This window comes from Ambystoma mexicanum, chromosome 10 (assembly GCF_040938575.1).
Source record: "Ambystoma mexicanum isolate Mex_15411 chromosome 10, UKY_AmexF1_1, whole genome shotgun sequence".
Lineage (NCBI taxonomy): Eukaryota > Metazoa > Chordata > Amphibia > Caudata > Ambystomatidae > Ambystoma > Ambystoma mexicanum.
The window spans coordinates 638,963,753-638,989,938 of NC_090932.1; positions in this window are offsets into that span (position 1 = coordinate 638,963,753).

A 26,186-nucleotide genomic window follows, 5' to 3' on the forward strand; every position below is an offset into this window, starting at 1 on the left:
TTGACAGACCTCCTCAACATAATTTGAACCCTTGATTAATGACTAGTCCACACAGCAGGCCTTCAGATCTCCTCCATTAATGGCCCGGTCGACGTTTCCCAACCCCACCCAACTTGTTACTGCTTCCAAAACACTTGACTGTATTACTTCCATCCATATACCACCTGGAGGGTCATAGATGTAAACATACAATATTCTGTTTTCCTCACAATTCCGATATGTCCACCTGAACTACTAAAACATTACATCATATTCAATGACAGATATCTGCCATGCTATTAATGTGATCTTTATGCCTATCAATAGACCACCTGAAGGGTGACCTAATGGGCCTTTTCTGGCCTTATTTTGAAAAATTGTATAACCGTCAAGCATGTAGTCTGCTGTCATGCAACTCTCTTGCATAAAAAAACATGCCCACATCAATGAGATAGGACAATCTCACACTGTCGCCATCGTCTATCCACCCTAACAAGCAGGAAACTCAGTAGCCAATTTCAGTCCACGGGTTTCCTACCCTGCGTTCTTCCCTCGCAGCCAACTACAATGCCCCCCATATTTGTGGTCACTCTTAGATTTGGCATACGATCATCACAACGATTCATTTCCTGAGTGGGCTGCACATCCCTACAACCAATGACGTCAAATCACATTTTATGAAAAGCTGCCATCTGACACCTGATCAGATGTACCATGTCACTGAAGAGATCAAAATTAACATTTGATAAGCAGGAGTTAAAAGCAGCTCCTGTGTATCCCGCATTAAGCAGTGCCAAGAAGCTACCAATAGGGAACGAGGAGCTGGTACATAGTGTTACGCACATCTAACTTCCACATAAGATGCAAACATATGCTTTTGTCCATTATTTATGACTGCCTATGCTTTAAATGTTGCATACATGTGTCCTAATGTTTATTTATAGTTTGTCCCGAATGCACAGAGTTAAATTGACATGTATGTGTTTTTTCGGCATCAGTTGCTCTGGGGAGCCAGAAGTAGCTCCTGGTAGCTGTTAGTAACAAACTAACCAGGCTCTTCTAGGCCACAAGCAGGAGCTAAATAGCCCCCAGCTGCCATCAATTTCACACCATGCACTGCAATTGCAAAATATGTTTCTCACTGGGCCATCCTTACAATCCAATGGCTCCATCCAATCCAAATCCCCTGATTGGAGAACTCATATTGAGGGGATAGCCCAGATGAGCTGTAGCAGATATGAGCAGTTTATTTACTCTTCTTCTCCATCTTAAATAGCTTAATTATAGAGAAGCCCTTTGCATTCATCCTTCCAACAGAGCCATTCTCTTCTCCAGAGTATCTTGCCATTTGTCTGAGGCTGTCTTTTGGTATGAACTTGTCCTAGGTCCACCATCTGATCTCCGTCCGTCCTCACACAGTGGCCTCTCCTGATTCCTCCATTAGTAATCAAACCAATGCTATTTGAGGGTCTTTCCTTTTTCTTTTCCTAGGCTGTTCAATATTGACTTTTTGTCTGTTTGAAGTAGAACACCTTTCTGATATACCATTGTCTACGTCAGATGAATCCGATTCACAGTCACTTTCATTACTGCTACCATTTTAAATTGGCTGCTCCCAGTGGATCCTGTGTGTTATTCCCATCCATGTTGTTCCCCGATACCCAACTTGTAAGTATAGATAAGAAGGAGGGAGCTTTGGGGAAAGATTGACCCCAGTGCTATATAGGTAGAGATCTATGGCTCCTGCTGCCATTATAGGGATTATGTGGGACAATGCTCCCAAAGTCCCGTTGGTTTAGAAGATGAGGATGCTGGAACCCTGTGCTTTAAGATGATGAGGATGCTGGAACCCTGTGCTTTAACAGGCGCTGGGTGTGGTGGTTTTCACTTTTTCAAGATATATCCTTAAGGTAGGTACGAAGAAGAGTCCTGAGCCAGTCTAGTATGCATGGTACAGGTTTTAATTGGCACAAGGTTGCTGTGCTTATAGACCAACATGGTTGCCAGTAACATGAAAAAAAGCTGACACGTGTTTCGACCAGAGGTCTTTGTCAAGGCTGTGATAGTGTATAGGGTGAGAGTGCCATCGGCTTTGTGAAGTTGTGGTGATAGGCCGTGCTGAGTAGAATTTAAAACATGATTTGTTACAAGGTAAAGTATGAACACATTGCATTGGTACATCCATTTGTCATTAGCGTTGGACGGTGGTGTGGAGAGAGAGTGGTATGACATAAGCATACAATTATGTTTAGACAATACATATTTTCCGTCATCATAAACAGGACAAGTGGATAGGCATTAAGGGAGGAAGAATAGTACCAAGGGGGGGTAAGAAGGGATGAGATGGGTTAGTTAGAGAAGGGAAGTTGCTTCCAATAAATGAGGGGGATTAAAGTTCTTTTACCTAAGGATTATCATTGTAATGAGTCAGTCCTTGATTAAGGTGCTGGTTAGCATTTAGGGGGCAGAAAAGAAGAGCCATAGTGTAAAGACTGGAGAGGGGTTTCTGTACTCCTGCCTTCTATATGGCAGAGTAGAAGCACAGAGGACCCCAGCCAAGATTCTCTATATGGTAAACATGGATGAGCAATCAAGGCTTAAGCTCTCAGGAGGTGATGCGGGCTGGTTCTTTAAGTACAGTGTAGTCCCCATACCTCCACAAAGGAATGTCCACACAGCTCTTTATATAAATAAGGTTCAAGTTATATACACATACAATAACACACTTTGTGCTCAGACAATACTATAATGATAAATATATACAATGGTACCACAATTCACTCTTGACTCCTTTAAAATGTACGAACTGGCGACAGTTTCAATGACATACAAGTCTAATAGCAATGTGAACCAACACAAGACATAGGAGAGAAACAAGTAGTTAAACAATTGCCAGAATAAGGGGACACTACCACCCGACACCGTTCTGTGTGAGGATCCCCCCACTTAGGCAACCTGTAAATAAGATATACTGAAAAGCCCAGTCCACATATTGTTTAGCAGAGTCTTGTTCCCTTCTAGACATGTTCTACTACTCCAATGTACCTGGTTTATCAGAATTCTTTGAGTTGACGGATCCTTCTTGAGTGAACTCCCTTTAAGGCAGGAGCCACAGATCGTCGGGATTCCTTGAAGAGGTGAACAATGTTGTAGAGGCAGCAGCTTCGGTCCTTGCGTTTTCTCATTGATGATCGGTCAAAAACGTCCTGCAATGGTGAGGCATGTGGTACACCTCGATGACAAGTGTTTGTTGCTGCAAAGGGAAGGCAATGAAGATTGGCATCTTTGAGGTCTTCGGGTGGTGGGAAACCCACCGGCAGATTCTCCTTGGTCGTCCACGACCTTGACTTTCTCAGGCAGGACAAAAGCAGTCGACGCTGATGAGCAAGGGAGACCTTGATTCAAAGTGAAACACTTGTGTACGAGCGCGATATAAATAAAATATCATATTATATATATCATATCTTAAGCAATGGAGTGTTGTGCCTCCGGTCGACAAGGTTGCAGCAATACCTCCAAATCTTGGTCGACAGTGATGGACTTCAATGTCCAGGTACTTCACTTCAGATTCCTCTGCGGTCCCCGTCTCCGGTCGGCAGCCTTTCGATGGTGTCAAGGTACACAACAAAGGGGGAAGAGAGGTCGACATTCTCCCCCGAACCACAGAAGCCGAATGAAGTCGACCCTCCCACCTTGGTTGGCACAGGTACCTGGTAGAGTGAACAGGACACCACGTGGCAGCCAGTGGGGGGAAGAGGGTTAGGAAGAGGTTGTGGACAGGGTGGGGAATTTTAGGGACACCGGATAGAGGGTGAAGGGAAAACCTAGTGTGGATAGGACCGGGGACATAACAGGGAAAGAACCCTACACTGCCTAATGCCTTGTAATCTCCTAAATAGGTCTTGCCCGTGACTCTGACATACACTCTGTGCACACCTTGATACTGCTGTAGCACACCTTGATACATGTACCATAGTCACACTGTCGAGGTTGCACACCGGTACCTGGCGCAGGAGTGGATGTACCAACTACCCCCACACTGGTCTTGATACCTGCAAGAGGGAAAGAGGGTTAGGGTCTCGTTGATTGGATAGGTTGGGGGGTTGTGGGAAAACCGGGAAAAGGAGTAGGGCGAGGTAATGGGTAGGTAGAGGGAAATTGGGTGAGGCTCAACTGCTGCACACCTTCATCGTCATCTTCATAACACACCACATGATAATTCCTGCAGTGCCTACAGGCTGGGCCAAACAGTACGCTTTCTGAATTATGAATCACATAAACAACATTTGACCCCTTTGAGCAGTTCAATTGGCAGTGGGCAACCACTGTCACAGTTACACTAGCATGCAACACTTAGCTTGGGTTCATTGTCCGGTCCAAGTGCTCGGTCCTTGGTAAGCTGTAAGTCTGTGCTGCGTCTCTGAAAACGGTGTAGACTGGTCATGTCTTCCGCTACAAAGAAAGAATATGTGTTATTCTTGGTCACACATACACACGGTCATTCACTCCATGCCGCATTCATACTTTCTTCCCAGGCTTAATGATACGGCTCCCCACGGACTATGCCGCTCGCCGTGCTTGTCTTTTTAGCAAACAAGTCGTCAGTAAAAATGCCAGCGCGAGCTTCGCCGCGCGTGGCTTGGGGCGTGGGTATTCTCTGTTTTACAATGCCAATGTTGCGTTCCTCATATCTGCATGACTCGCGCTGCTAAACACTTTTTATCCCAGGGCTTGTACTTATCTTGTATGCTGGCGCAGGGGCGAGCGATATGGACTGGGAGACTGTGCCCCCTGCGCTTCCCAAAACTCTTTCTACGGGCTTTCTCAGGACTGAGTATTGCGCGGCTTCGATTCCCTGGGTATGCGTCCCCAACTTATCTGAGTATAGGCGAGGGGCCGGATTCTCAATCAGGCGGGGCAGGGCCCCTCGCACGAGTTTTCCTGCGGAGCTCGGTGTCTTGCGTCCTTCTCCCCAGCAATCTCGAGCACAAGCCCTGTGCTGGTGTTTTCACGCATGCGTGTTGGGGCGTACCACGCTCGATCCGATCCCTGATTGGCTGTCTGTGCGCGAGGCATGCTGGGAAGTGTAGTCTCGATGCACTTGCAGTGCCTGCAGCCTACAGGGAGGACAAAGCAGTCTCCTGTATGGCAGCACCCTTCCCCATCCTACCTGAACACTACACACATCCACAACACGTGGCCCATAGTGCAGGGCACCCACCAGTTTCTTCACTTTAGGTTTCGCTGCATGCTTCGCTGCATGCTTTTTGCGTGCCCCCCCAGGTCTGCCCCTGACACACACGTTAACATGAACATTACACAAAGCAAGCAATATGTAGCATACAATTGGGAGAGATCTCATTATGAACAACATGACACATGGCCCTCTTGGGCTAGCATGAAGCAACATTGATAAACAGTTAACATGAAAGAACATATACACAGGGAGACATCAGTCTTCTGTTCATTCTCCCTGCAGGCCACATTTTTTCGATAAAGCAAACTCTTCCTGTCAACACTTAACCACCAAATACATGATGAGAGGGGCCTTATGCCTAAATGCCCTCGAAAGTGAATTTCATACATTGAATATCACGGAAATGTGTCCATTCGTAATACTAGATTATGCCAGTGAACCCCTGACCCCAAGCGGAGACCGCAGAATATAATGCAGCCTTCTCCACCCACAGACATGCCCACAGCCAATACCAAATGTTCGTGAGCGTGAAAGAAATGCTGTGAAAAGTTAAACATGTCCATGCCTTGTAAAAGTATACATTTGCACTTATCTTAAGTCCAGGAGGCTCAGAAACCCTCCCGGGCGCTGTATGAGGAAGCACATAGTAGCTGCAGCCACTTCGGATTCAACATTCGCTTCCGCCCGCCGATGCCTTCGCTTATTCCATTAGTTCCTCAGGCTCCTTCGACCCACCGACATGAAGCTCTCGCAAATCCAAAATAAGCCACACCTGCCATGCGCCGTGTGGCCTTAATAAACCGTTGCTCATCAAAATCAGCTGGCCGCACACGCGCACGTCTGATGACCACTCAATGCTCTCAGGTCCTGCTGGGGAGTGTAGTTTTTTTTTGCATAATTCCCTATCTATTCAGTTTCTGACACCGCCTGCATCCATGCCAACCCTTAATCCTGACAGATGGTCTGACTTCCAGGGAGCCTTGGTGAAGATTAGCTGGTGTACGATGGTTTCTCATAGCTCAGAAAGAGGTCTCCCAGCCAGGTCCTCTCTTGGATCAGTTTCTTGACAGTCACACAGCTTTCAGATTAGCGAAGGACAGCAGCAGCAATTCTTATTCTTCCAGCGGGCATCAAGGTTAAGCATCAAGTTTCGACTTCAGCTTCTGAACGATTTCCATCAGTGAGAGGTCCCCAGATATACTGTTGGTCTCTCATTCACTCTGGATTCGGACAAGCACCCAACCATTCAGCACTCCACACTGCATTCATACCGGTTTTCGGGCAGGGCTGTCTCAGTCATTGTGTCACACACCAGAATCTAGACATCCATAACATGAAATGCGTATTCGTCACACACTCGATTCACCCAGGTCCCACCCCATGGGTGTACCCACAACATGCAGTCATTGGGAAGGCTCCGGCCAGTCTGGCCTGGACTTCCCCACAATACCATATATGGAACTTCAGCCCAACAGCCAGCCAGGGGAAGGGGCAGAGTAGGGGCTTCCCGGGACTTCGGGAAACAAGGTAACAGGTGATAGAAACCACGAGGGCCATCTTGTTCCTATCAGGAATCCCCTGATTCTTATGGCATGGTCTGGGAATCCTAAAATGGAGGATACTCAGTGCACCTGTCAAATTCAGCATGGAGCTGCCATCAGCCCATACCCTGCTCTATGGGCCACTCACAGGTGCCCAAAAATATACACTAGGAGTACAGGGTTGTACTCCCACCCATGGGTGCCATAAGAGTATCCCAGTGTCTGTTCACCAAACCAAAAAGAGGAAGAGCCGCACCGCCAGGATTCCCACATGAACTTCTGCGTGGAAAATAACTCGGAACACATGATAAACAGAATAAAGGACAAGGATACAGAGGCCCTGTCACTCCGATGCATTTCCAGCATCACAGTCGCACCCCCCCCCCTAGACTGAGGTTAGGGTGGTTTAATCTCACACAAGATTGACACCCGCATCCAGACGGTCAACATATGAGATGAGAGATCACAGTGGTGTGAGGGCTGCTGGGCATTCCACCTGGAGGGTTGGAAGGGTATGTAACACCGGAGCAGAGTTGCATGGTGCGCGGCAGGGTAGTCTCCCACGTGCACATTGTGGGTGGACAGAATTATAGGGAGAGATCCCCTTGTAATGAGGCATGTCCTGGGGGAGGGGGTGGGTTGCAAAGATAGAAAGTTCTGGAATGGGGAGACCTCTGTGTGGTTGCAAGGTGAGGTGCACTGGCAAAACGGTGTTGGTGTCGGCCCGAGGTGTTTCGGGGGTGGGGGGGGGCATAGTGGTGACAGTTTGTCAGATGATCTGTGTTGAGGCCTAAGCTGACACTCCTGCATCTGCAGATTAGTGCGTCTTCTCGTTACCGTAGTCTCAATTCTATGTCCTCGCCTCTGGGGTCTTGTTTGATGACTTTCAAGCCCATAAATCGGATGTCCTCTTTATTGTTTATTTGGTGTTTCTGCTGCCAGTGGAGTGCCAGGGGATATCTAGCATCCTGTGAATTTAGTAGGCCCATCTGTTGTTTGATCCTCGTTCTCAGTTCTCTAATTGTGATGCCAAGGCTGATGGCACGGAGTGAAGTGATAAGGATGAAGCAACTGGGGAGAAGGCCAGAGGTGGCAACACAGGTGCTTTTCTAATGACCATATAAGTTAGTGAGCCTTCTGCATATAATTATGCTGGAGGGGTGAGGGATCTGTGGATCTTGTATGTAGCATTGCCGGCAGTAATACAATGTCAGCATGTGGCTGATGGGTTGATCGGCACTAGCAAGTTGCTGTAGTAATTGATTGATTGTTGCTGGGCAACTGATGTCTGATCAGACATGGTAGTTGCCTGGTCGCAGTCGGGACATGGTCTTATAGGATGAGGGAGTGTGCAGTGCACCCGCACTAGTATGCCATAGCTGGTGGCATGGCTTGATGTGATCAAGTGGAAGTATTTGGGGAGAAGGCCATACATGACAAAACCAGGTGCCTTCTCAAGGTGGCCATGTACAGTGATGAATCTCCTTCATGTAATTGCAGGGGTAAAGCCATGGGATCAGGCTTAAAACAGTGTGTCTGGGATCACGGGTGCATTCTAATAGTAGCCCCATGTGTTTTTTTTACCTTTAGGCATGACACAGGCTTGATGGGTGGCCAGGGCCAATGTGTACTGGTGCTTGGGGAAAAAATTAACCATGCGTGACTGGTAGGTTTGTGGAGGGATATACACATGGTTGCATAGTGATGACAGTTTATCACATTTTAGAGGAAGACATTTGAGAGGAAGACATTAAGTACATGATCTGTGTTGAGGCCTAAGCTGACCCCTGTATCTGCAGATTAGTGTGGCTTCTCGTTGCTGTAGTCTCATTTCTGTGTCTCCGCCTCTGGGGTCTTGTTTGATGACTTCCAAGCCCATGAATCGGAAGTCCTCTTTATTGTCCATTTGGTGTTTCTGCTGCTAGTGGAGTGGCAGAGGTTATCTAGCCTCCTGTGAATGTATTAGACCCAGGTATTATTTGATTCTTGCTCTCAGTTCTCTAATTGTGCTGCCAATATATTTGAGATTGCAAGTGCAAATGATAACATAGATGACAAATTTCGATTTACAGTTAATGAACTGTGTGATTTTGTGATAGTGTGTGCAAAAGACGTGGATTGAATTGGCATTTCTAGCATGTGGGTACATGGAGCAAGATCCACATTTGTGGAAACCGGCTGCTTGTGTCAAAGATAGCCAATTTAGTCTGGTTTTGTCATCTGGTGCCATGTAGGAATGACTTAACATGGTGTGTAGGGTTGGTGCTTTGGTACATGCTAGGCTGGGTTTAATAGGTATCCATTGTTGTATATCTGTCACTGGTCGGTGACCCTGGGTCTCTGGAGGAGATGGAAGTTCCTCCATTAATGGGCCAGCATGTTTGCTTTGTTCACTTCTCGGAGCGGTCTAGTCTTTCCTGGCTCCTCCCCACCTTCCATATCCTTCCCTTCCATCTTCATCACTGCGCGTTACAACCACTTGCTCTTTGCGCTTTGGTGTAAGATGCTAGTTTTCCTCCCTGCTCTCTCTCTCCTGGTTTCAGCTCTTCCTCTGTCTTTCACTTCATTTTCCCCCTCCTCTACTTTTCTGGCCAGTTCTCCCTTTCGCTGACTCCTGCAGACTCGCTTGCTGGCTCCTGCAGACTCTGCCTCCTCCTCTCTGTGTTCTCCTGTTCTGAGCTTTCCTTCTCCCTGCCAGGCCTATTCCCTCCTGGTGATTCTCTCACCTTGCAGGATTTCGCCTGTTGCTCTCTCGATTGTCCTTGCTCCATTTCCGTTCCATTTTCCTTCTTCACATTTGAACGTACTATTCTTGAGCTACACACAGCCTGTTACTCGGCTACATTGGCACATTTGTAGCCTTCTCCTCCTCCTTTCATGGAGGTTACTTCTTAACTTGCATATGGCTACCCTAAACACCCGTGAAGCCTCCACAGAGTCTCCCCACTTCTGCTTCAGTACATACGGATTGCCACCCTGACTGGATCAAAGGACTTCCCTAATAACAAATCAGTATATGAAGTATTTTAAGACATACCCGGGATTTCCGGGTTGGGAGCCCCTTACCCTTGCTGTACCATCGACGGGCATCCTGGCTACCTCCTGAGGAAGACCTTATCTCTTCAAGAAGCGCAAGTCCTTCAAGAAGAAGACGACACCAGAAGATTTGGAAGAAGAGGAATTCCCCTCTACAGAAGATTCAGGTGAGGAATCTCCTGCAGTTGTTGACAATATCTGTGTCAATACTGAGAAGGTGCCAATGTTCGCTTAGAACTTTCTGCACCTGATGACTGTCTCAGGGAAATCTTGACGCATATTGGATAGTATCTTCCTCTGGTGCTGCTCAGGTTTTGTGGGTCAGTAGTATCTTGCAGGCTCTGTTCCATGCTCGATTGATAGCTGCTCTTATAGCTTCATCAGTGTAGCCCCTTTGGGCGAATCTGTTAGATAAGAGATTGCATTCTCCTTCAAAGCCTTCTTTGGGCTGCAATTCCTTTTCGCTCTGATAAATTCACCTTTCGGGATGTTGTCAATTACATTTCTGCAGTGGTAGCTTGTGGCAAATAGTACTGAATTCACCTCTGTGAGTTTCCTGTAGGTAGTTATTAGACTCTTGTTTTCCACTGTGATGTTTACGTCCAGAAAGTGGATAGTGGATCCACTGTGTGTCCCTGTAAGTTTGATACCAAACTGGCTGGTAGTCAGGTATTCTTTGTACATGTTTAGTTGGTCTGTTCCTGACCATATCATTAGCACATCGTTGATATAACAATGCCATTTGTAAATCAAAGGCTTGAAATCTTGGTTCAAAAAGGCATGTTCCTGTTCATATTGGTGCATAAATAGGTTTGCCATGGCAGGTGCATAGGTTGCTCCCATGGCAATACCCTTAGTTTGCTTGTAATAGGCCTCATTGAAGATAAACACTTTGCTTGTAAGAGAGAACTCCAAAAAATCCATGGTAAGTTCCAGATGAGAATAAAAGGATGCTGAGGCTTGTGCAAATGCAAAGTCGATCGCCTTGAGCGCTGGAGTGTGGTGTATTGCTGTGTATAGTGCCTTGACATCTAAGGTCACGAGGAGGAAGTGGGGATCCCAAATTACCTTCTTGAGGATGAGTAGGGTGTGCATAGTGTCTCTCAAATAGGTTGGAATTGTGTGGACCTCTGGGGCTAGATTGTTAATGTACTTAGCTATTGGCTCTGTGAGCCACCGTATTGCGCTCAGGATAGGTCTTCTGTCTGGCCTTTTATCAAATGATTTGTGTACTTTTGGGATAAAGTAGATGGTAGGCATTTTGGAATGTTTCGGCTGGAGGTAATTCAGTTCTCCATCCGTTAGTAGTCCTTGATCGTGCCATTTAATGATGAGGATCTTCGCTTGTTTGATAATGAATTTGCTGGGGGGTTTTGTCAGTTGCTCGTAGCACCCTGGGGTTGATAAGTGCATGGTAGCCATCTGGATATAGTCCGTTCTGTCTAGTATCACTATGTTTCCACCCTTGTCTCATTCCTTGATTATGATAGAGTTGTTTTGTCTAAGTATTTTGAGGCCATGGTTTTCTTCTGGGGTTAGGTTTCCGGGTCTTGTTTCTTTCTTGTGTCTCATTTCATCCTCTAGCCGGTGTAGATCACGTGTGACGGCTTGCTGAAATATGTCAATCGCGTTTTCTCCTTGTATGTTCTGTTTTCGGTTTGTTCGACGTGAATTTCGACCGGTATGATTTCCGGTATATTGAGGTTTAGTTCTTCTATGTCTAAGTCTTTAAGTATGTCTCTTTTTGAGTGAATCTTTTCTATTTCATGATTCTCCACTAAATTAAGAAGAAGGTGCATCAGTTCCCTTTTTTCCATATTGATTTCACTGATTGTTGGTTTGGTTATTCGAGTGGGCTGCTTGGCAAAGAATGTATTTAATTTTAATTTTCTAGTATATTTGAATAGGTCTATGTGTGCTTCAATGAGATCCACTTCGGCCGTTGGGACAAAAGATCATCCATTTTCTGGTCTCCTTTTAAATCAATACAATACCGAAGAATCGGACCTCTTAAGAGCTCACTTTGGTAATCATTTCAACAATTTACAACACGAGAGCTTACTGCTGCTGTGTATGGTGCAGCACGCAGGGTCGAGAATTAGGAAATAAATTCAGTGCAGGTGAAAACCTGCAGATTTAAAAGAAGGCAGAAAATATTTATTTAACCATGCCACACATTTCTAATAAGCCTTTGCCAAGCATAAATCGTACTTCTTGATTCTTTTTTTTGCTGCAGCCTCAAAAGACAGTAATCCTAAATTGTGTTGTGGAATGACATGCACAGTTACAAACGTTTGGGAAATCTGACAGAGGTGACTTGCAACAGAAACTTGCCATTTACAGGTCTCTCTCAATTCCAATACAGCGTCTCAAAACTCTGATATTTTAAGTATTAACATAGATTGGAATGGTCCTGCATTTATCTTCCACTCTATTGGAAATTCAAAATGCATGTGCTAGTTTGTCACATAGCTGTTAACCTTACAAATAAATAATTTGAGTTCTTAGATAGGGAAATCCTTCTGCCAGGGCTGCCATTTCGAGTTCAATAAGGCTGCAAAAGTATTTTGGGGGTGCAGCAAGAAGTCAAGAAGTTCACATGGTTCAGATATGTATCAGACAATACATGTGTTTTTCTGTAATCTATGGATGGATATGTGGTATGCTTTGTAAAATAATGCAATAAGCCACTTTGGGGCATTTTGTAGGAATGTATACTTGTTCATATGCTGGCTGTTGTTTATTTGGCATGGGTTTCATATTGGACATTTTAGGAGTGGGATGAGGCAAGGACGAATGCTAATATAATTCTGCACAATATCCTCACCCATCATCCAGCCAGTGTTTGAATTTTTATTTTATTATTACAGTTGCTGAAGAACTGTAAGCAAATTTGGGCAGATTATCAACTGGCAACACTTGACAAATCTCAGAGTCTTTGATTTTCAAATGTAGGCAGGTCTTGATGTCCCTGGAGCCTCTTGTCAACGTTGCCACCTATAAATATTACTTTCTAGCACTCTCCATTGTAGCCAAGAACATTCAAATCTTGAGTGCGACCCAGTTCATTTGCACTGTTTGGCACAACAGCTATCTATTGGACAAATCACTGCACAACTGGGATGTACAGAACCCAACTTCGGAAAGTCTGGAGAATATGGTTCCTTTCCATACACATTTCTGCAATCCGAAGCTGCCACCCACTCGTGGAACACGCAACACCCTCATCCACCCACCAGATCTCCCTAGTCTCTCAGTTTAGCTCAGACACTCTGTGTTTATATGCTCTTCTCCGGGTCTCCAGGTTTTCTGCGGCAGGCCCAGAGTTGCTACGGCACCACCCATGCCTCCATCCAATTGACTACAAAAGACCTAGTAATGCCGCAAATATCAGGACTTGCGACAGGGCAAGCTAAGTAAGTTACAGCTATGGGGACGTGTCAAAGTGACTAACTTTGCGACTGCAGCATCTCTTGTCGGAGACAGTTTGTGCCCTGTGTGTGCCAATGGCACCGCTGGCCCTCAGGCAAAAGCAGAGTCTTCCAAGCTGAGATCCATTCATCATCATCCGTCCGCAGCGCAGTCCAGGCCACTGCAGCTGATTTGACTGTTGTCAGACTTGTGCTGTGTGTGTGGGCCTGTGAAAGAAGATAGTCTTACTCTGGTCTCGAGATGACTCGTACATGCATAGTCAGTCAGTTTCATACTGTTATGTAATGAGATTTGTTATGCAGCTCTGGGCTGCTTAGAGCAGAACTGTTTCCAAGGATATTCCAGGTGATGGTTTGATTGCACTAGCGTTCTTGTCAGTGCTTCAGCCTCTGATCTGGGGATATGAGCTTTAGTACACAACAAGATAGGACGCACAGAAGTTGGGTACTGTTAGATCACAATACTCTATGAGCCAGAAGCTAGGACAAGCTGTTTGACAGATAAGTTGGGCTAAGGCTCTTCAAGCATTTATGTGTTAAGGAGAGCAGATGAAAGGTGATCCTGGCGTCAACTGGAAGCCAATGAAGTGCTCTCCTAGTTCAGAGATGTGAGCTCTTTTACCTAGACCTTCTACTGCCCGAATAGCGCTGCTTGTAACAGTCTGAGGTTTGGTGGGTGCTCCTTTCCCGATGCCATTCAACACACTGGCACAGTAATCTATTTTCGAGTCATAAAGGGCTCTAGCAATATTCTTGCTGTTGTCATGGGTCATTAAAGGTCTAAGTTGAGTCAACAACTTAATATAATAAGACGAGGAAGAGGCAAGACTGTTAATATGCACATTCATATTAGGTTATTGATCAAAGACACCACCCAGTGTCCTTACTTCGAGAAGTATAGTAATAGAGCAGCCAGCTGTAAGGAAATCCCAGTATTTGGGGTCGAACTTCTTGAGCTGGGCTGCAGTACCTGTTCTCATCAACTCTATCTGGAGTCATTAAGAACAAGACCATTGTACATCATCCATGATTGAATCATGATCAATGGATGTCAATGCTGGAGCTCTCGAGGTGAACAGTGAATGGATGTAGATCCAATTTTCCAGTAGTTCAACAGTGGGTTTGGTGCTGCTAAAAAACGATCTTTAACAAAAACCCTATCAGGTGGCTTGTGATGCTTCAGTGGCCAAGAACAGAAAGTGTGGTGATTTTAGATATGCAAGCGATATTTTAGACTATAAGGCTGCTATGCTATTTGTGAAACTATGCACCTTAAATAACAATACCTATGTAGTAGATCTGATGAAGATGTTTAATGAAGGAGACAACCAGAAAAGTTTTTAAAGCATTTACTTCGTCTATAAGATATATGTGAAATGGGCGAAACAAAATTCAAGCAGTTGGCTACTCCCATGCTAAGGTTAAACACCTATTGAAAGAGTCAATATATACTGTGGCGAAAGAAAGAAATATGGTATGTCTAGCTGCCAAAGCAAACAGTAATATGTTTTTTGAATACCTGACCATGAATACTAGAAAACCCTAGATACTTCTATGCTTATCCATGTGCTGACATTGTAAGATCCTATATGCTATTTAAGTATAACAAATGCGAAACTATGGAAATCATTGGTTCCAGACTGGACATAATAAGAGCTTTAAGATTGTGTAGATTGTGTGGATGTGAAATTTTAGAAACTGCAAAACATCTAATATGTGACTGCGAAAGTTTAGAGAAGTTGAGACATATATATCTGAAACAATATAATAATGCCTGTACAATTGCAGAAATAGGAAAAATCTGGCAATGTCTTCTTCAAGGTGATGACACTAATTTGATATATCATATGATGACATTTTTTTGTCTAATTTTAATGGTTTTAAAAAATGTGTCTATGGGAATTTTATATGTTTGATTGTTTTATTCTTTTTAAATTGAGTCTTAGTGTTCATAGGATGTATTGATGTATGTATTTGTATGTAATATGTAAAGCCAATTGTGCTAAGTGCATATTAAATAAATTAATTAATAGAAAGTGTGCTGAAGGTTAGGTACAATGCATGTGTCAGTTTATTTGGAGCCATGGCTCAGCACCTAAAGTACACACATGACAGGCTGCCTCCTTACTTGTGTGGTTCGTCATAGTTTTCTAAGAACTGTAGTGGATGCTGGCACACACCCATGGTGGTAGCGTTCATCAGCTCCATCAATCAGGGGTCCAGAAGCCGATATTCTCCTGTGAGTGTCCCCAGCACACAAGCACATCAAAGCTCCTCCAGCAACGATCAACAATGCTTAGTACTGAAGCTGCAATATTGGTCAAGGCAATTCCTCATTCAGACAGCAGTCTCCCTTGCATGGGAGGGGGAACTGGCCCGGGATAGTCTAATCCCGTCACCCACCACTAGTGTCTTCTATAGTGTACATGAGAGTAACACTGCATCTACTAAACTACTCCACAATGGGCCTCATAAGTGTGCCGGTCCGGTAACAACAGTGCCGGTAAGCCTACCGACACTGTTGTTACCAGACCGGCACACTACAGGTCTGCCTGCCAGCGTCGCTGTAACCACAGTAAGCAGACCGTAAAGGAAGCACCGGCACTATTATTAATGGTGCCGGTGCTTCCATGCTGCCCACTCCCATAGAGTCCTATGGTACCCTCTGGGAATTGGGAGCAACAGAATTGCCGACGCCTGACTTCACAGCCGCCGGGGTTGTTAATACCCCGGTGTTACCGGGAAGTCAGGCGTTGGTCATTTCTTCGGGTCTGGCGCAAGCCGGTGGTATCTACGGCAGGCTTACCGCCAGACCCGTAATGAGGCCATTGTATCTCTGGCATTCTAACCATAGACCCCAGAACTTGAAGTTGTTTATCTCACCCATCAGGCTAATAAAACTAGCTTAGATCAGCATGGGGACCTGCATGGAGAATGTTCATTCAGGCTCCTGTCATGAATATGCCCCATTTTCTCTATTGATAGGAAGCCACAAAATAATGGTCATGTTCCCATGATGTGGTTAAAGGCTTTGAATGACTTTGAAGGGGATTGGATACAGCATTATTTAGGACACATACTATACAAATGTAAAGAAAGTCTCCAAATTATCCACCGGAGTAGCAGGGCTAACATTGACAAAACTCTCAGGTCCAGGCAGTTTGACAAACTTTTTAAAGGTGTCTTTTGCATGATAAGTTACATTTTATATCCTATATTTATTAGCATCCTAAATAATTATTTAATTTCAGGCTCGTGTAGAGGGAATACAATGACTTTAATTCATAAAACAGGCTGCTCATATAGATTATCCTTTTACCCTTTTATTAAACCTATCCTGGCAGAGTTTTAAGTGTGAAAAAGTAAGAATCTTATCCAAGTATAAAAGGCATGTTTGCAGAAGCACTTTTTCACCATTCATTTTATTTTATTTTATTTTTTAAACCACAGACCTAGCACGAGAGCAGCACAAGGCTTCAGGACAGTTTGCACAGGAGCAGATAATGCAGGCTGATAGGGGTCTTCTAAACTGGTTTGGAAATGTATGGTCAAAAAATGAATTCATAAAGTAGATAGAGCCACTCCCTGGGCCAGGTTAGAATCTTGAAGTATCTTAAGGGATCTATTTATAGCATAACTCTATCGCTCCACTTAAATAACTACACTCAAATTAAAAATACAAAGCATGGATTATTAAACCTCTGTCAGGTGTCACTAATGAATTGTGTCAGGACTATTTTTTGCCCCACATCTTGTCCACTTTTCCTGGCAGTTTTTACAAAATATTTGCTACAGAAACATGCAATTAACTATAGGTTATGAAACTTAGCACACTGATGAAACTGTAGTCTGTCAATGTGTACAAATTATTTTGCATAGGCAACTATGAATATAGGTAGAAAGCATTCTAGAATATTGGGGTCAGATGCTGCCTCAGATACCATAGAACACAGTTTTGTAATGCCAGCAAACAAACTACAATGTTGACACCTTATTATCAACCTTCAACCAAACCATGAAGGAATTGGTAGACGTAAGATTATGTGAACACAAGAAAAATGCTGATAAAAACAGATACACCCAAGGAACTCCTCGCCTTAATGGCATGATGTAGTACATGCTGGGCACTCATCAGTAAAGCTAAAACTCTGTGTTCGCCATGGCTATCACGGAAACTTCTAACAGGAATCAAGCCCTCTTTGTGCCAGTCAAACATTGTTCCAAAACATTGACTTACACAGTAATTGCAGTTTCCACATGTGCAAAATCTCTTTGGTTCATTGACAGCAATCTCCTTCTAGAAACATATAAACCGAAAAGCCCTAAACTGTGTGATATAAACAAGCACATCTCCAGAAAATACTTTCCTTTCACCTGAGGATTTCAGAATTGCAGTCAAGACCATAGTTACCTCATGTCCCTGTGATAGAATCCATCTGGTGAGGAAGGGATAGCCTGAGCCATTTTGATTTTTATTAAATACAATGATGCAGGTAATTCTGTTTCTGAAAGGTGGGTCTGCTAATCTAACCAACTGCTCTATTCTAAAATTATAAAGCAAGCATGTGCATTTGCTAAAATAATCTCCTGACACCCTCAGCACTAGCTTCAGGTACAAATGTCACAAGCGCATTTCTGGCAGCTGTTGGAACACAAAGTGCCAGCAGGTAGAGATGGCTGTTTAACTGTCTGCTCCTTTGATACAAATTATGATAATGTTGTAACATACGCAGCATGGTGGCACATTAACCTGTACATTTAATCCTTGCCTAGTTGTGTCATAGAACTGCTTCGATCACACATTTATACAGCCACAGCAATTTGACATCATACTAGTATCAGTTCTTTGAGGAGGGCACAACTATGTCAGAGCAATGTGTGTTAGCTGTCTGGCCGGACTGTCTCCACAGCGATACCTTTTGACCCTCTTACTGAAAGGGTAACACCTTCCTTCAAGGTACATAAACACTTGTGGTAGTAGGTGCTTCAAAGCTAGCACTGACATAACAAAGCCACACTAACAAGGTTTTGACCACTGGAGTCCCATTGAAGCCAAGAGACATAGGAATGGGTCTGTCAAACACCACAGTGTCCGCCGCCGCACATGGTGGTTACAATGGCACCTAGCAGATCGAGCGCAGCACAGCACAGGAGACTACTTATCCCGGTTTCCTGAGCACGCCGCACATGCATCAGCTGATGAGTTACATTGTGCCTCAGAAGGTGGAGGATGTGGTCAGATTGCAGGGATTTTGACCAAGGCTGCTTCTCTGTGCTCCTCAACTTTGCATCTAACAAGTATCGAGTAGCTGGATAACTGTTCTCTTTGGTTTTTGGATTGTCTTTTGTATTGCTCTGATGCCCGTTTTCTGCTTCCTCGACTAGTTTGGATCAAATGACTTGGGTAAAAGTGGATGAACTTGGATTTCTGCAAAACAGATTAAACTTTGGAACACCCTCTTTCGGATTTGGTGCCTTGGATTGTTTTTTCTTATCGAACGGTCTGTGGGTTCCTCCATATCTTGGAAATGCCTTCTTGGTGACTGTTTCTTGCCCCCTCCTTTTTTCCCCCTTTTGTAGTGCATCCTCGTGCCATCCAGGTTTAGGTCTCTGCCTTTTTTATTCTTTTCTTGTTTTCTTCACTCCCAATATCCTTGGTCAATGATCAGAATGTTATTTTACTGGCCAGACCTGCTCCTCACCTACTCCAGGTATTTGTTAAGGGCACTGGGGAATTAGAGTAATAAGGGGACTGCTATTTCATGCTTTATTATTCACAGTATATTTTGTTTCCTTTACAGCTTGGATAGAGCCGAGTGGTGCACCTCCTTAACTTCCTTTTGCTCAATCGCTCGGTTAGTGGAGTTAGTTGCATTTCTCCCTGGCTAATAGATTGAGAAGGTGGCCAATCACTTAAACTGGGACCTTTGTGTCTAACAGATTGAGGAGCCTTTTCCACATGAACTGATAATGGAATCCATATCCTTGCAAAGATAGGATATGCCCTGATAGGGCAAATGACAATGGTGTCGAACCCCGTTTAAAGGCCCAAGCCTGAGACCTGGAACTCCTTGATTTGACAAAGGGCGACACCAGTGTCCTAGATTATACAATATGTTTCTATCAGCTGGCTGCAGAGACAGCTTAGCTAGAACAGAAAAAGGCTGCCATCTTTTATAGGGGTATCAAAGATGGAAATAAGGACCTGTTATCAATGGTACTGCCCATTCCTACTTCCTATCCTGATTTGGTAGATGTGGTTCCCCCAAGTTGATACCAGTCATACTGAGAGGAAGGGGGAAGTACAATCATCCCTTCTGTTTGACCAGTTGTGGGAATCCAAACCCTACTGAACCACCCCCTGAGCCCATGCAAATAGGTGGAATTAGTGGCATGCTAACTGCAGCTGTGAAAGAGAGCAGGCGTGCAGCCAGCACCTGTTTTTATTGTGGGAAAACTGGACATTTAATTAAAGAATGTCCACAGAGGCCCAAAAGACCCAATGGTTTTTCAGAAGGCTCATTCATAAACCGGTGCCTGGATGAGCCTAACTCTTGTTCACCCTCATTGTGCTAGAAACCTCACATCCTATGTTTTGGTTCTTTTCTCGTTTTCTTCACTCCCAAAATAGTTTGTAATCAGTCAGACATTTCTGCTACTAGCTTGGACCTACTCCTCACCTATTCCAGGTATTTGATAAAGGTACTGGGGAATTAGAGTAATAAGGGGACTGTTATTTCTTGCTTTATGATTCACCATATATTTTGTTTCCTTTACAGCTTGAAGAGAGCCTGGCAGCGCACATCCTTAACTTTCTTTTCCCCTATTTGTCTGTTAGTGGAGTTAGTTGCATTTCTCCCTGGCTGATAGATTGGGAAGAAGGCGACTCCGTCCATCTGAGACCTTTGTGCTTAACAGGGGCAGAGTTGGAGTAGCCAGAAGATATAGGGGGCGGAGAGATGGGTTTGACCATCTTGGTTTCAGTTAGGGCTCCCTACAACTTCCTGTCCCCTTATTTCTTGCTGGACAAGGGACTCTGGCTGTGATGTCAGAAGGCAAAGGACACTTGTTACAACTGCCTGCATTGGGTCCCTTACAGCACGCCTGCTTTGAACCAATCCCCTGTTATCTTTCCTTTTTAAGGAGAAGGGCACCCCTCCTTCTTTGCTTCATCTTTGGACTCTAAAGACAATAAGAAGGATTCAGTGGACCTCCGTTGGGAGTACAGTCTACTGCAAAGTCCTCTGCCAAAGAGGTGCATTCAGAAGGCATCCAAGGCAGAGGCAAGCTCTGACCCCTAAACATCCATGAAAAAGTGAGGGTTAATGCTGAGGCCTCTCTGCTGCCTGCACTAGAACCAGTACCCTGTTCACTGGAGATGGAGGACCCAGTGTAGGTTGCAGACCAATTCCTGCAGTGGAAGCACAGTACTAAAGGGCTTCCCTTGTCCCAGAGAACCTGTATTCGGCCTCCCATCAACCCAGAAATCCAGTAGCAACTTGAAACCCTGTTTCATTGCCACAAGACATCTTCAAGTGGATCATCTATACTCAAGGCACTTTGAGCCTCCACAGGATCCACGGTGCTTTTTGGGCATTCCATGCAACTTCCAATCACTTGCAGCACTTTGAGCCATCCTGATGCCAGCTCGACCCATTGATGCAAACAGACTGTTTTTGACCCAATCGCAGGCTCAACATCATGAGAGCAAGTTACTCAAGTGTCGACTTGATTTCTGGAAGCCATCAAGTCGCCTGTTTCGAATGTCCACTCAACCCAGCATAGTCAATATCTTTCTGCCGACTCAATCACCACCTCCAAACTGTTGCAAGCTATTGTCTCGACCGTCTCGAACGCCAAATCCAACAGGAGCCTGCACCTTTGAGCCCATTCAATACCAACTGATAGTTGGGCTCAATTGACTCGAATGTCTCGACATCGGTTAGATTGAACCGAAAGAGTCTAGAAAATGTAAAGGTACTGTGAAGAGACACTGTCTCCATGTACAACGTTTTGTGATGATAGTGACTTTTTTAAGCTCCTTTCTCTACCTTTTTCGACATGAGCATACCCTTGAAAGTTGTCATTTTTAGAAACAGTAAAACATCTCCACCGTAAAACACAGCCCTATTTAGCATTACATAGTGGGCACAATGTGTAAGCGGGCTGCCAATTCTAAGGAAGCTGCTTTCATATGCTAAGATGCTGCAAGCAAAATTCAAAGACTGCCCAAACATTCGTAGGTGATGTCATTAATCTTATAGTGCTGGACAATTTCATAAAGGTATCGTCAATGTGACAGTATTATCAGAATGGTTTTTCTGTCTAATGGTTGTCAGAATGAACTTTATTTTCTTAAAATATCTTTCATTGGGAAATTCACTCCATCTACCCTCTTGTGGTGTCTGTTCTCCCTTCTCAAATGTCTTTCTGGACATTTTGATACATTCTCTACATTTCAAAATGCAGTATCAGGGATCTCTTTATCCTCACAATGTCTCTTGGATATCTCCTTTACTACATTTGCCAGATTGCACCATCAGAGCTCCCAATATCACAATGGGCCGTACTACAAGCTTTGCTGCTAAAACTCAATTACTGTTACCGTTGCTTGCAATGTTACTTAATACGTCCAATTACAAGTGGTAGAACGATGGTGTTAGCCCTCATATTTGGAGTCCATAGGACTCCAAGGGGAGTTTTGAGGAATTAACCTGGATGCAGGGCTGTCACAGGGTTTGGTCAGGCCCAGGGCAAAACATGTGGTAGGCCCCCTTGCTACTTTTTGGACTGCGCCTGTGGCAATGAGAACAGGAGACACAAAGAATCTTGTTTTCAGTTTGTGTGTGGAGGGAATAGATATGTTGATGTGGCACCCTGAATACAGCTAGGGCAACTGGGCTAAGATCAGATCTTGCTGTTGGGCCATTGCACTTACCATGACAAAGATTTGAAGGATACATCTGGTGAATGAACACACTGGATATCGCAAAAAAGTTCATGTCAATGTCCTCCCAACATATTTAATCTTCCACTATGATCTAGGGTCATGAACCATGAGCCTATGTTGTAAACTCTAGTGAGATGAAATCTTCCCTAACAAAACCCCCTATCAGAAACCTTCCTTATTTGAAGTGGGGTTTGGCTTCCTATAGCAAGCTATTTTTGCAGGGGAGTATTATTTGTGTATATTAGCCAAACAGACTGGATGTATCAGACCCAAAGCTTCTTAGAATTAACTTGATTGTTTTATGTTTCTGGCATCTATTATTTTGTGCAAATATAATCCATGTTTCGATGTAACAGTAGCCTAGGTATTCCTATATTCAGAAAGAATAATTAGTATTATATCACATTTGTATGAACATTGATTCAGGTTTGACCTCTGGCTTCATGTTCTAAGCACTGTAAAATAGGTGCTAAAATTAGGACCACATTGACACCTTCGCTCCAGCCTTGGCCGATTCCACATCCAAGCCAACATCTCTGTGGCTTCTAACAACATGGCAGAACTCTTTAAAATAAGTAAGGAGCTGACCAATCCTTCTGCAGTCTCCGCCTCTCCTGTTCCCCCCAAGGCCCTCTGTATGGCCGTGGCTTCTCACTTCACTACTAAAACTCAGGACATCCTGTCCATTCTCTCCCCTTCTGCTCCCTCTCTCAGACCCCCTATGGCCTTTACATCTCCTCCTCCCTTCTCATCTTTCTCTCTGATAACACCTGATGATTTGAGACAAGTTCGATTTATGAAGTGTAGTCCAAACAGGTTCTCCCCTGCTCCTCTAGAACATCTTAGATCACATTGACACCCTTGCTCCAGCCTTCGCCGATTTCTGAAATCACTCCTTTGCCACTGGAACTTTCTGCTCCCTCCTCAGGCACTCCCTTGTGTACCCCCTCCTAAAAAAGCCTTCTGCCGATCGCACTGATCTGGCTAACTATTACCTGATCCCTTTCATTCCTTTCCTGGGTAAACATGTGGAAAAACTGGCCATCTCCCAGCTTACACTTCACACTGAAACTGTTGGTTGTCTCCATGATGATCGGTCTGGCTTCAGAGCAGTCAGAGGCACAGAAACTGCTCTCCTGAACACCCGTGAAGGTTTTCTCTCCAATCTCAACTCCAGCATATTTGCTGTCCTCATCCTTCTTGACCTTTCCTCTGCTTTCGACACAGTCAATCACACCATCCTGATCAATCGACTCAGTGAGAACCTGGCCCTCATGGATCAGGCCTTGCAGTGGCTGACCTTTTTCCCTCTAGACGGCCCCTCACAAGTCCAACTTGTGTCCTCTCTCTCCATCACTTTTCTCTCTCTACATGTGGTATCTCCCAGGGCTCCAACCTCTCACCCTGGCTCTTCAATCTCTATGTGGTCCTTTTGGCCCACCTAATCTCTACCTTCTGCTCCAGCTTTCAGTGCTATGCGGATGACACACAGCTCTCTTTCAGGCTCCCTACAGCCTCCTCCCCTCTCTCATGCATTCCTCACTGTCTATCCAAGATTCAGGAGTCGTGCGCCTCTAATGATCTCTGCCTTAATGCCAGTAAGACTGAGATCCTTCTCATCTGGATCCCTGCTCCTGCTTTTTCTCTCTCACTCTGGTAGCCCTCTTTGGGCCCTCTTCCTTCGCCTTCCTGTGAGGCAAAAAACGCTGGGGTCATCATTGACTCTGATCTCTCCTTCTCTCCTCACATCACTGACCTTTCCAAGAAGGCTCATTACCAGCTGCACCTCCTCAAATGTACTCTGCCTTTTCTCACTTTCTCCCAGAAGCTCAATGTCGCCAGAGCCCTGGTTCTCTCTAGGTTGGACTACTATAATAGCCTCTTTCTCAATCTGCCTTCTACAACTAATCCAGAACAGGACTGTGAGACTTATCAAGCACAGGGACCGTATCTCTCCAGCCCTAAAATATCTCCACTGGCTCCTGGTGGCTGCAAGGATCAAGATCAAGACCCTCTGCAACGACCACAAGGCTTTCTAGAGCCGGGGCTTGCACTACATCCAACACTCTCTTCCTAAATACTCGTCTTCTCAAGCCCTTCGCTCTCTTGCCTCCAAGTCTCTGAGGGTCAGGCGCTTCTCCAGGCAGAGGGTAGGGGCAGATTACTTTCCTATGCAGGTGCCTCCCCCTGGAATGGCCTCCCCGCCCATCTCAAACATAAAGGCGGACCACTTGAAGTCCCAGAAGCAGCTCAAGACTTTCCTTTTCTCCTCTGATTTCTCTCTATTTCTCCCCTGCTGACCTCTCTCCCTAGCTGCCTGCTGCGCTGACTGGTTGCTTGGATACTCTCAGATTCTCTCTGGGTGCCAGGTTCTGCTATGACCTGTCTCCCCAGCAATGCCTCTGGGCCTGTTGCGCACTATGGGCTGTAACTGTAACCTCTACAGTCCCCTGCCTCAATGCACTTACCCAGAGCCGCGCTGCCCTGGCTGCACTTACTCAGACCACAAAAGTGATGGGTGGAAGGTTTTGAATGAATCTTAAGCACTGGCATTGCTCTGGGCAACCTTCCACACCACCGTGTTTTAGCCCATCTGCGCCATTGCAAAAGGGGTCCAGCCATATGCAAATCAGTCAGGTACTGCCACCAATGGTAGAAGCCCAGCCGAACTGCTGGGCCAGGTCCCCTCTGCATGGAAACACAAGCAACCCCAGACATGTTTCAGCCTTGTTGGGCCTCCTCATTGAGGTGCAGCTTGGTTCCCTATGACGTTGTGAGCAAGGGACCCACGTCTGTGCATACCCTCTCTCACATAGTGAGACAAACTATAACCACAAAAGTGATGGGTGGAAGGTTTTGAATGAATCTTAAGCACTGGCATTGCTCTGTGCAACCTTCCACACCACTGTTTTTAGCCTATGTGCGCCATTGCAAAAGGGGTCCAGCCATATGCAAATCAATCAGGTACTGCCACCAATGGTAGCAGCCCAGCCCAAACTGCTAGGCCAGGTCCCCTCTCCTTTTTGTTTTGCACTTACTCATAGCAATACTGCCCTGATCACACTTTCCCTTTCCCTCTCCCTTGCATGATGTGAATGACACAAGGCCTAGTAGGATCGTTTGTCTTGTCTTCTCTCTGTGCCCTCCCTTGTCTTCTCACGCCTAGAAACACACATGTACAGGGGCGTTATAAATGACTTATCATATCATTTCATACTATGAAATGTAATATTACTTAATTTATCAACCTCAGAAGAATGAACTGCTGGTTCAGCTCTACTGAAATATGAACTTGGAAAGTGCAGACTGGCACATGTCAGATTTGAGCTTTTAACCAATTGTGACACAGTATGCTGTTTAACCCACTTTGCAGTTGAAAAGAAACAAGTATTAGGATTTTTACCAAGCACCCTATTCTGCCCCATCAAGTGCTTTTTAAAACAAAATGGAACAATACTCTTATCATGTTTACTAGTGGGTCATGCCATATTCTTCCTTCTAATCACTGTAATAATAAGTGAGAAATATATTATAAGACATCCGAGAAGATTAAGGGCTCACCAATGGGATTTATGTGTAGTCTAAAGGTCACATGTTTGACTCCTATGACCACTCAAATGCTCCTACATTGTATAAAGGAACTGAAGACTCTGCTCTTCGGAGAGTACCCAAGGATTACCTCTGAGCTGCTACTCTTAGGTATATGACACCCCTGTAGTATGGAATAGCCAATCTACTATATAACCTGTAAACTCTCCTTCAGCCAACGTATGTTAACCCCAGATTACTTCTAGATCAGCTCTTGCCTTTTAGCTAGGTTCATGCTATATAAATACAAATACAAATACTCACAGTGCAGTGGATATGATATTCATTGGAAAAAGGCTTTACCCATGTGCCAGTGTCAGTGATTGAGCATTATTAATACATATGATGCAAAATGTGCAAGTACTCCATGAGGCTCAAAAGTGAATAATAGTAATTATTGGAATGAGTCTAAACAACTCATATGGTCTTCAATATCAAAATATATACACTACCTAAGAGCAGCG